Source organism: Triticum urartu, chromosome 5A (genome assembly GCF_056163025.1).
Source record: "Triticum urartu cultivar PI428250 chromosome 5A, HENAU_Tu73, whole genome shotgun sequence".
Lineage (NCBI taxonomy): Eukaryota > Viridiplantae > Streptophyta > Magnoliopsida > Poales > Poaceae > Triticum > Triticum urartu.
In genome coordinates this window covers 350,075,348-350,085,743 of record NC_141877.1, presented here as the reverse complement: position 1 = coordinate 350,085,743, position 10,396 = coordinate 350,075,348, and positions in this window count along the sequence as shown.

Genomic DNA, 10,396 nt, shown 5'->3' with positions numbered 1-10,396 from the left:
TGGGGCGGTGGCGTGGGGATTGCCGGAGAAAAAGCTCGACACGGGGGGCCTACAGGGATGGCCGGGGCGGCGGCGGACCGGCGGTGGGGAGTGTTTTCGGGGCGAACGGGGCAGCGCACCGCCGGCCGCGGGCGACGGGGTCGGCTGTTTGGCCGGTGGTGGCTGGCGGCTCAGGGGGTGGAGGTTGAAGATGAACTGCAGGCCCTTGATTTCGTATCCAACGGCTGAAAAATCGACTGACCAGAGATGAAAAAGTCAGTCGACTGACTTGTAGCCTCACCTCTAGTGCGTTTAGTTTCGATAGTAAAATTCGGTTTCGACAGTAAAATTCAGTTTCGACAGTTAAGTTCGGTTTCGACAGTTAAATTCAGTTTCGATAGTTAAGTTCAGAGATGAGCGGCTGATGTATACATCTAGCACTTTGTGGTTATGTATTTTACGTCATCTATTGGAGATGCTATTAGAATTCCACTCAGGTTAACGTTGTCTCTCTTGTCCTGCTTCAGCCACGGCGTCGTACAACTCACCGGAGCTGCTCCAACGACAAAATCTTCCATGACAGCGGAGCAGTACCTCGGGCTCCATCTCCAGACTCCTAAGATCTTCTTCCCCTCCTCCGGTAGCCAAGTCAGCCGGAGCATCCTCACCGGCCAACCCAATCACGCTGAGATCGACATGGCTTCGCCAAAGAGGTTGTACACTTCTTGTGGTTTGACTTAATCTCACCATGCTTCTTTGCATCCTGTGATCTTCCAATTCTTGTGAACCAAACACCCAGATTGGCAGAAATCTTGTGTTTTTAAATTCTCTGTTTTGCACGTGCATTCCTATCCTATTCCTGTCTATTTCCTATCCCTGCATTGTTAGAATCCTCAAATTCAAACAAGCCCTTACACAATTACTTCTGTTACATATATGTGTCAAAGAAAACCTTGTGTGGTTTGTCCTGCTCCTGCGGTGATGTGTTCCACCCCATCTTAGCTGCTCCAACGACGAAAGGGTTCACCACAGCAGGGATCCGCTCTCCAGACTGTCTTTTGCCGCATCAGATCATCTTCCCCGCCACCGGCAGCCACGACAACTGCATTACCATCATCAACTGAGCAGATGACCTTGAGGACTACACGGGTGCGCAAGAGAGGTCGCACTCTTCCGTGTCTGCTTACGTTATGCATCGCTTAATATGATGACATGCTACTTTATCATCGTGTTCACCTATTAGACTCCGAATCAGGTCCAAACTTATGCTGAAACTTGAGTTTTTAAATGGTTGTGGGGTACAAATTGGGGTAGCAATCAGTACTATCTGTCTACTATCTGGTTAATCTCGGGTGTCTACTATGAGTTTCATGTTGGGTGCAAACAAACATCAAAGGAGACATTATCTGTATTTTTGAACTAAAGCTATTATCTGCCTGCTATCATTGGTTTTGGGTCTATCCACAGTTTGCTACCTTCACTCTGGATTTGTGCATGCACTCCTTACATAATCTCACTATGTTTTATTCCTATGCATGTCAGTTATTGTACACAATGGAACTGAACATGTAGAGCAAAATAGACGAGCCTTGCGTGGCAATAAAATTTGATGCAGATGTCGCTCCATGGTGGGCGCAAAGGCAGCCCCCCTCCACCCATTTCGGATCGTAATCAAGAGGAAGATAACTGTTTTGAGGGGGATTCAAAAGTAGAAGACCACTCCTATTTACCCCATGAGGTCTTCGCTCTAACTTGGCATGCTGGTGTTGGTAATATCATGCATATGGTGCCTTGCATTGCTTACTGTATACATCAAAGATGTCATCTGCTTAGTTTAGACATGCTTTGTGTCAATGCCATCTATTCAGTTTCTTTATCATATATGTGAATCATGCAATGCCATCTTGTTTAGCCAGGCATCATATATGTGAATTTTGCAATGCCACCCTGGTTAGCCAGTCATCTTATATGTGAATTATATCATGACATAATTTTTTTATTATGTGTTAAATTTGTCAATAATTTTAGTACATTCAATTACTCTTCCTATGCATCAGCCATTCGGCACGGTCATGGAAAAATCTGGAGTGGAAACAAGGTCTTCAGAGCAGACAATGCTATCTGACGAAGCGCATGTCTTGCTGGTTATAGATAGCCCCTCAGAGGAGGATTCAGAGACAGATGGCCAGTCCTATTCCCCCCCCCCCCGAGGTGCATGCTCTAACTTGGCAGGGTTATGTTGCTCATATCATGCATATGGTATCTCGCATTGCCATGTCATTTGCTTAGTTTAGACATGATTTGTGTGAATGCCACCTGTTTAGTGTCTAATTACCATATATGTGAATTATGCAATACCATCTTTTTGCAAGACATTATATATGTGAATTATGCAATGCTATCTTGTTGCAAGGCATTATATATGTGAATTATGTAATGCCATGCTGCTTAGCCAAGCGTCATATATGTGAATTATATCATGCCGTCCTTTTTTTGTATTTCTCATTGCTTTTGTCAACAATGTTTGTATATTCAACTGTTCTTCCTGCGCATCAGCCATTTGAATTGGTGATGGAGAAATCTGGAGTGAAAACAAGGTCTTCAGAGCAGACAATGCTACCTGGTCAAGCAGATATGTTGCTGGTTACAGATAGCTCTTCAAAGGAGGATTCAGAGGCAGATGACCAGTCCTATTATCCCCCTGAGGTGTATGCTCAAACTCGGCAGGGTTATATTACTCATATCATGCATATGTTGTATTGCAATGCTTAGTTTTTACATCATATACAAGATATTGAATGCCATCTCCTTAGTTGACACATCATATATGCGATTGCCCTCTGCTCACTTCCTTAGTATATAAATCATATATTTGAATTATATCATGCCATGATGTTTACATAGACAACATGTATCTGAATTATGGGATGCCAACCCATTTTCTAAAGACATAATATAGTTATATCATCTCATCCTGTTCACATAGTCATCATATTTTGAATTGTGTCATTCTATCCGTGAATTATATCATGCCATCATGTTTCCATCGACGACATGTTTGTGATTTATGGCATGCAAACCACTTTAATAGACACATCGTATAGTTATATCATGTCATCCTGTTTACATAGTCATCATATTTTGAAGTATGTCATTCTATCCTGTTTAGTTAGCCATCATACATGCGAAATTGTGTCATGCTATCCTGTTTAATTAGCCATCATATATATGAAATTATGTCCTGCTATTCTGTTTGGTTAGACAACATAATTGTGAATTATTTCATGCCCTGTTTTCTTCCCTACTATCCATTGCACCTGTCTATCTTACATTGTCTGTACATTCAATTACTTTTCTTGTTTATCAGTCATTTCAATTGGAGGGGGTGATGGCAGTATCTGTGGGAGTAAAAACACGGTCTTAAAAAAGATCATGCTACCTGTCGATGGAGATAGAACCACGGTTGTACTTTCCCAAGAACCAGCCCCACCACACATAACCAGACTCACGCAGATTGTACCCCTACCCAGTTGGACAAAGAACCAGCTACACCCCTTCTAACCCCAACCCCAGCAGATAGTAACCCAGTTCTCGTTGACACAGCGCCATCTCCACCACAAAGCACCCAAACACGAGCAGTCAGCAAGGCAACTGCAGTGGCCAAAGCACGAGGACCACCATTCCGAACCCCAAGTCAACGCTTAAAGCAAAAGAAGAAGAATTGTTCTCAGGTCAGGTTCCGTAGCTATGGTTCATACTACTTTGCTCTTGCATCACTGTATTTACTCATACCAACTAATTTCAAATTTGAAGGATGCAACTGAAACTCCAATGGCGCACCATGTATGTTTTAAACACGTTTCTTTAACGTGTTTGCTGTTGTAACTTGCTCTAGGTTGATTTCAGTTTCAATTGAATAAACAGTTATGTTCTCATGCCATGCACATTACAAGTGTTGTTATTGCTGTGTAGTTTCCTACACTTATATTCTGTCTATGCTGCTTTGTCTTAAATAGATATGATTCGAACTGTATCTATCTTGATTTGGCAACATAAACTAGAATGATATAGACCATACAGTGACCATACTACATAGATATATGTTTGTTTCATGCTGTTATCCTATCCACCTTACTACTGAACTGGTTTACCAAAATGAGTTTCATATACTGCATTGTAAACCTGTGATGTGTTTGTTTGTTTCTCCTTTAGAACGCGGATAAAATATTGGAGAAGAGTACCCCGTTATGCAATGGTAAAGGAAGTAATGCAGATCAGGTTCAAGATAGTGAGACATCCCTGTTGTTCTCCAAGAAAGTTGATAAAACTATATTGAAGACACTGAGACAACCCCAAAGTCCTGTCTTGATGTAGTGTTCGAGTTACTGGCTACTACTGCTGGCACCAGCTCTTCGAACTCGCTGCGTGAATCAGTTCAGCTTTTTGAGTCTCAACTTCAAGTTGAAAGACATCGATCAGATGTTATGCGACAGGAAGCCAAAGAACTGAGGAAGTCCCTGCAGAATTCAGATGCATACTTTCTGGTGCAACAACAAGTGCTGGAGGATTTAAGCGCCAAACAAGAGAAAGTTAATAAGCTTGCTAAGCATCTTGCCAGCATTATGGGTACCCAGGATATTGTTTCTTGAGCTCTTCTGAAGTGGTTTCAGTTCTGTACTTGTTTTGCTGTGGCGTTTATATGCTGCTTTGTTCCCTATATTTGCACTTGTGGCGAACTTTGATGCCCAGTGGATGTAATATGTGTAATAGCCATGATAGCCTAGCGTAAGTTGCTTGCTTATTTATTTCCGTTGTCTTGTTTATTTGTTTTCTTGTAGTCAGTGAAGTTCTTTTTCCGTGGTTTCCTAGTGGCTGCAATAACCTATTTTTTAAAACTAGGCCACATTAACAATGGGCTACATATTTACTGTAGTTAACATGGGCCTCCTATGGGCCATAGAAACAATAGGCCTTCTAAGGGCTGTAGAAACAATGGGCCTTCTACGGGGCGTAGACACAATGGGCCTTCTACGGGCCGTATCATCAATGGGCCTTCTATGGGCCGTATGATCGGTTGGCCAAACATGGGCCAATAACAGACCACATTATGGCCGTAAATGGGCTAGAGTTGAAATCGTTCGTTCATGGGCCGACCATAACGCTCCGTCGTTAATAGGTCGTATTTGATGACGCTATGAAAACGGCCCAATGTATTAACGGGCCACAAACGGACCGACTGTAACCACGGGCTGTATTTGGCCCACAAGCAGAAAATGACAGTAACGGGCCGAAAGTAAACGAATGCTGGAAAAGAGCCCAAGAATAAATGGGCCCTGAGAAGGCCGAAAGATAACATGGGCTGGAAACGGCCCAACGTAATAATGGGCCGTTAATGGGTATAAAGTGATACACTGTTCATTACGGGCTAGTTTTACCATAGGTCGTTAATGGGCCGAGGGTTACTAAGGGCCTCATATGGGCCAAAAGACGTCATGGGCCATACATGGGCCGGAAGTTAAAATGGGCTAGAATTATATTGGATGGCCCAGATGATGCTACTGGGACTAATTCGGATAGGTCGTAAACGGGCGCTGGGTTAGCGGGCTATAAATGGGCTATATGCGAACAAGCCGTTAACAGGCTTGCCGTGGGCCGACCCGCCACCTTTTGACCAAGTCAAATGGGCCAGCCTTTTCATAGGAATGGGCCTCTGTTGGGCCGTGCCACGTGTCGACGTATCATAGGCGCTTTGGGTCCAATGAGTGGATGACATATGTCCCAACGGTGAGCCGACACGTGTTTCCTCCAGCCAATGATGATTTTACACGTGGAAAATCCTCATTGGTCGGGGCTGTTAACGGGTTATCGGATCCAAAACCGGACCTGATAGCTTAACAACGTTCCGTTATGGTGGATGCCATGTGTCAGTCACCCTTGACGAAAGCACTTTTGTGACGCGCGATTTATCATCATGGAAGTGGACACTTCCATGATGATAATTTTGGTATTGTCATGGAACACTTCTACGACAACACGTGTATGACTATCTTGATTCTATCATAAATTTGTCATGGATGTACATGCTTGATAGAAAATGTGACCTACTGTGACAAACACGTATCATCACGGAAGTGTATTTTTTTGTAGTGAATAATGACAACTTAAAAGGTAAAAGCCATCGGGTCACACAGATCAATCTCTTCAGTGATGCTCAATCACTTTGGCTCTGGGTTTTTCCTCACTTAGGATTCTCTCAAAGTCATGAGAGGATGAGTTGCTCTCAAATGACAGGTGTCAAGTTCTCTCTGAGCAGCCAACCAACAAGTGATTGTGGGGGGCGGCTATTTATAGCCAGGGCAACCTGACATGAATTGTCATAAATGCCCTTCTGTGATATGATTGTTGGGGAACATTGCATGGGAAACAAAAAAAATCCTACGCTCACCAAGATCAATCTAGGAGATGAACATCTATGAGAGGAGAGAATGCATCTACATACCCTTGTAGTTCGCTAAGTGGAAGCGTTAAGAAACGCAGTTGATGTAGTCGAACGTCTTCGCAATCCAATCACGATCTGTCCCGCGAACTCCCGATCCAAGTGCCAAACGGATGACACCTCCGTGTTCAACACACGTACGACTTGATGACACCTTGACCTCCTCGATCCAGCGAGCGATGGTGAAGTAGTAGCTTGAGTCCTCTGGCAGCACGACGGTGTGATGGTGGCTGTCGGTGTCAAAATCGGCAGATCTCGGGTAGGGGATCCCGAACTGTGCATTTGAGGATCGAAGGTAACAGGAGGCAGGGCACATGATGTTTACCCAGGTTTTGGCCCTCTTAATGGAGGTAATACCCTACTTCTTGCTTGATTGACTATGATGAGTATAGGGGTTACAAGAGTTGATCTACCTCGAGATCGTAATGGCTAAACCCTAGATGTCTAGCATGTATGGTTTGTGATTGCCTCTACGGACTAGACCCTCCGGTTTATATAGACACCGTAGGGGGCTAGGGTAGTACAGAGTCTTTTTATAGAGAAAGGAAACTACACAGCCGAACGCCAAGCTTGCCACCCATGCAAAGGAGAGTCCCATCCAGACACATGGGGAAGGCCTTCTATCTTGTATCTTCATGGCCCATCAGTCGGGCCCACGTCACATAGCCCGACCATCCAAGGACCCCTTAATCCAGGACTCCCTCAGTAGCCCTCGAACTTGCCTTCATTGACGATGTAGTATCCGCCTTTATGTCTTCGGCTTTGCAAGGTGGGTTCTTAATTATACTTCGGATCGATGATAGTTCGGATCCTCATTAAATATCATATTCTATTGATTCTTTGCTACCGTCGCCTTGGCTTCCACGTGTCAAACGAATGCAAACGGTCTAGGTGTTTTTTTACAAATAACCCCTTGACCACGCGGGGAAGGAGTCTATTTAAGGAGATTAGATCTCAGACGTCATTCCACACCACGCGGAAATCCTTAGAACTCGCCATAGGAAATCGTCCAAACATGGCCGACGTTCCTAGCTCTTCCTCATGTCCCCACGGCCCTCAAAAAGGCGACTGGGAAAGCTGCTCGGTGTCCCGTGCCCATCTGAATGAACTTCAGACGCGGGGATATCGTCCTCCCACGGATCTAGTCTCCATTCGGGCTGGATTAACTTCCCTCAATAGTGAAGCCTTGGTGGAGAATTTCCCCAATCCTTCTAAAGAGGAGCGGGTGTGCTTCGTCTCCTTCCTTTTGAGAGGCGTATGATTCCCTATCCACCCTTTCCTTAGAGGTCTCCTGGAGTATTACGGCCTCCAACTGCACAATCTGACGCCAGACTCTATCCTGCATATCGCGGGCTTCATTGCTCTTTGCGAGCTGTTCCTAGGCTGTGAGTCTCATTTCGAGCTATGGCAGAAAAATCTGCCTCGTCCCCCACTCCCAAAAGGGGTCTATATTCGATGTGGGCGGCGCCGAAGTATGTCCCATAGCCGGGACAGGACATCTGTCCGGCACTCCGAAGAAGGCATCCGAAGAGTGGCCCTCGGAGTGGTTTTATATTGAAGACGTCGTTCTTCCGGACCGAATCCGGCGCGGCCTTCCCGAATTGTCCGATGCTCCTTTAAAGAAGCGGACCAGTTGGCGTCCCCGAAGCCTCGAGGAAGAAGACAGTGCGGGGGTCAAGAGTCTAGCAAGCAAGATCATAGTGCTTGCCAACTCGAGGCTGTCTATAATCGAGGTAATGGCAATTTCAATAACACGGTGCATTCAGCCGCTCCAATCTAGGGGTCTTCCTATGTGGAATTACAATGGGGAGGATGATGCCTCCCATTGTCTACGCAAGGGTCCGGATAATTTTGCCGCCCTGGACACCATCTTAGCTGACCTTTACAAAGGGGAGAAGGAAGACTTCACTCACTTGAAATGTTGAGAAGGTTTTTCCATGTATAACCCCATCGACTGGTTGAGTTTTTCTTTGATTATTGGCCCTTACTCAATTTCTTTCCTGGGTTATGCTAGTTGGATTTAATCCGACTATTTTTTATAGGAGTGGAGAAAGGTCGTCGAGGGGATCTACAACCCCGCTCCACAACCAGAGGACCATGTTCGAGACCTGGATCCCGGATTTGAAGAGGATCTGGATATATTTATAGAACTTAAGGGGGGGGGGTCTTTTATCAGGCGAGCTACGACGACACGGAAGTGGCTATTATAGCCAATTACCCCGGCCTTCTTCCCTCCTCCCATGTAAGTACCCAGGGGACGTCTTCTCCAAAAGAGTTTTCCCATTGCACCTCACCCACCGCATTGTCTCACGCTCCGAAGGGGCGGCGCTCGTCTCGCTGAGATATATTAGAGGCGTCCTCTAAGAAGGCGACGCCCGCGCAGGGCGGGTCTTTAAAAAGAAAGGCGAACGGTGATAATACCGGGCCCTCACCTTCACCAAAGAGGTATAGTTTTTGACACGTACTCGGCGAATAGACCGAATCGTGACGTTTTCCTCTGGGCCATATTTTTAGGAACAACATATGCCAGACTATATCTGGGGACCTTGCCGGCCATGCGCCGACCCATCCGGCCCCGGACCCTGCCACAAGGTCTAGGGTTGATACTAGCACAGTGCCGGATTGTCATTTCCAAGAGGATTCAGATAATGTATCTGTCACCAATTCCGAAGTGGAGAGCGCAATGAATCATCGGCGGCGGAAAGAGGCCATGCACCACCCAAGTTTCACCGAAGAGGTGTTCAATGCCCTTAGCTCTGCGGATGCATATACTGGGCTGCTCGGGATGGACTTGCCGGAGCCACCCACCAGCTTTCAAAGGATATGCGGGTAAAAAACTTTGAGTAGATTCAATAATCATATGCCAGTAGCCCCCGAGACTTGAAGCAGTTGGCCCAACTGATTTAAGGGTCGTTATATCATCAGGTACTCATGGCAAAAAATAACACGCTGTCCAAGGAGCTTGAAGAATGTCGGACCAAGCCAACTGTTGTCACCGCCGAAATGGGAAGTTTGAAGAAATCCAAGGAGGCACCTCAAGGTACGCACGACAGTATCCGGAAAATATGATTCTGCACCAACAATGATTTTTAAATATGCATTGTTTTCTTTACAACTACAGGATCGGCAGACTAGTTGGAGGAGATGTCGAAGGCTACTCAGGCGAACAAATAACATGCCGAAGGGCAAGAAGCCGCTGGTCAACGTGTATTAACACATACCATTAATGAGAAGACACTACAAAAAAAGACACATCCATGACATTTTGGGTCGAATAATTTTTTTCTGTCATGCTTATGACACTTCTATGACGATAATTGTGACAAACCCCGGTATCATCATAGATGTGGTGGGCTCCTACTTCTATGACAAAAAATCATGACAGAAAATAGGCTTTTCATCCTGGGCGGGCTGGAGATGCAGCTGCATGACATTCTTTGGGCCGTCCATGACAGAAAAACCATGGTAGAATCGAGGGCGAGGAAAATATCCATGTGCTGACCCGTTTTCGGGCTACAACATATCATGTTGCAGACTTTCCAGATGAAGAGTAAGGTGCGCTAGGTCGTTTGTAGTGCACTCAGCTATGCCGTTGGAGTTGATGGACTCACTTTATCTTCCAAGCCTTCCGCTGTTATCTTATTTAGATGGCCTTAAGCCATATTATTGTAATAAGTTCTCTTTTGAGACTATCGGTGCAATAAGTGTGTGATTGCTACTCTGTTATAAATCCTTCGAGTACTGTGTGTGTCAGCATTACCAATCCAAGGATGACACTTATGCACAGAGACTTGACCATCTGAGGTCGGGTCGCTACACAACATACGTTGTTCCTTTTGTCATCGGTATGTTACTTACCCGAGTTTCGATTGTCGGTATCTCAATACCTAGTTCAATCTCATTACCGGCAAGCCTTTTTAC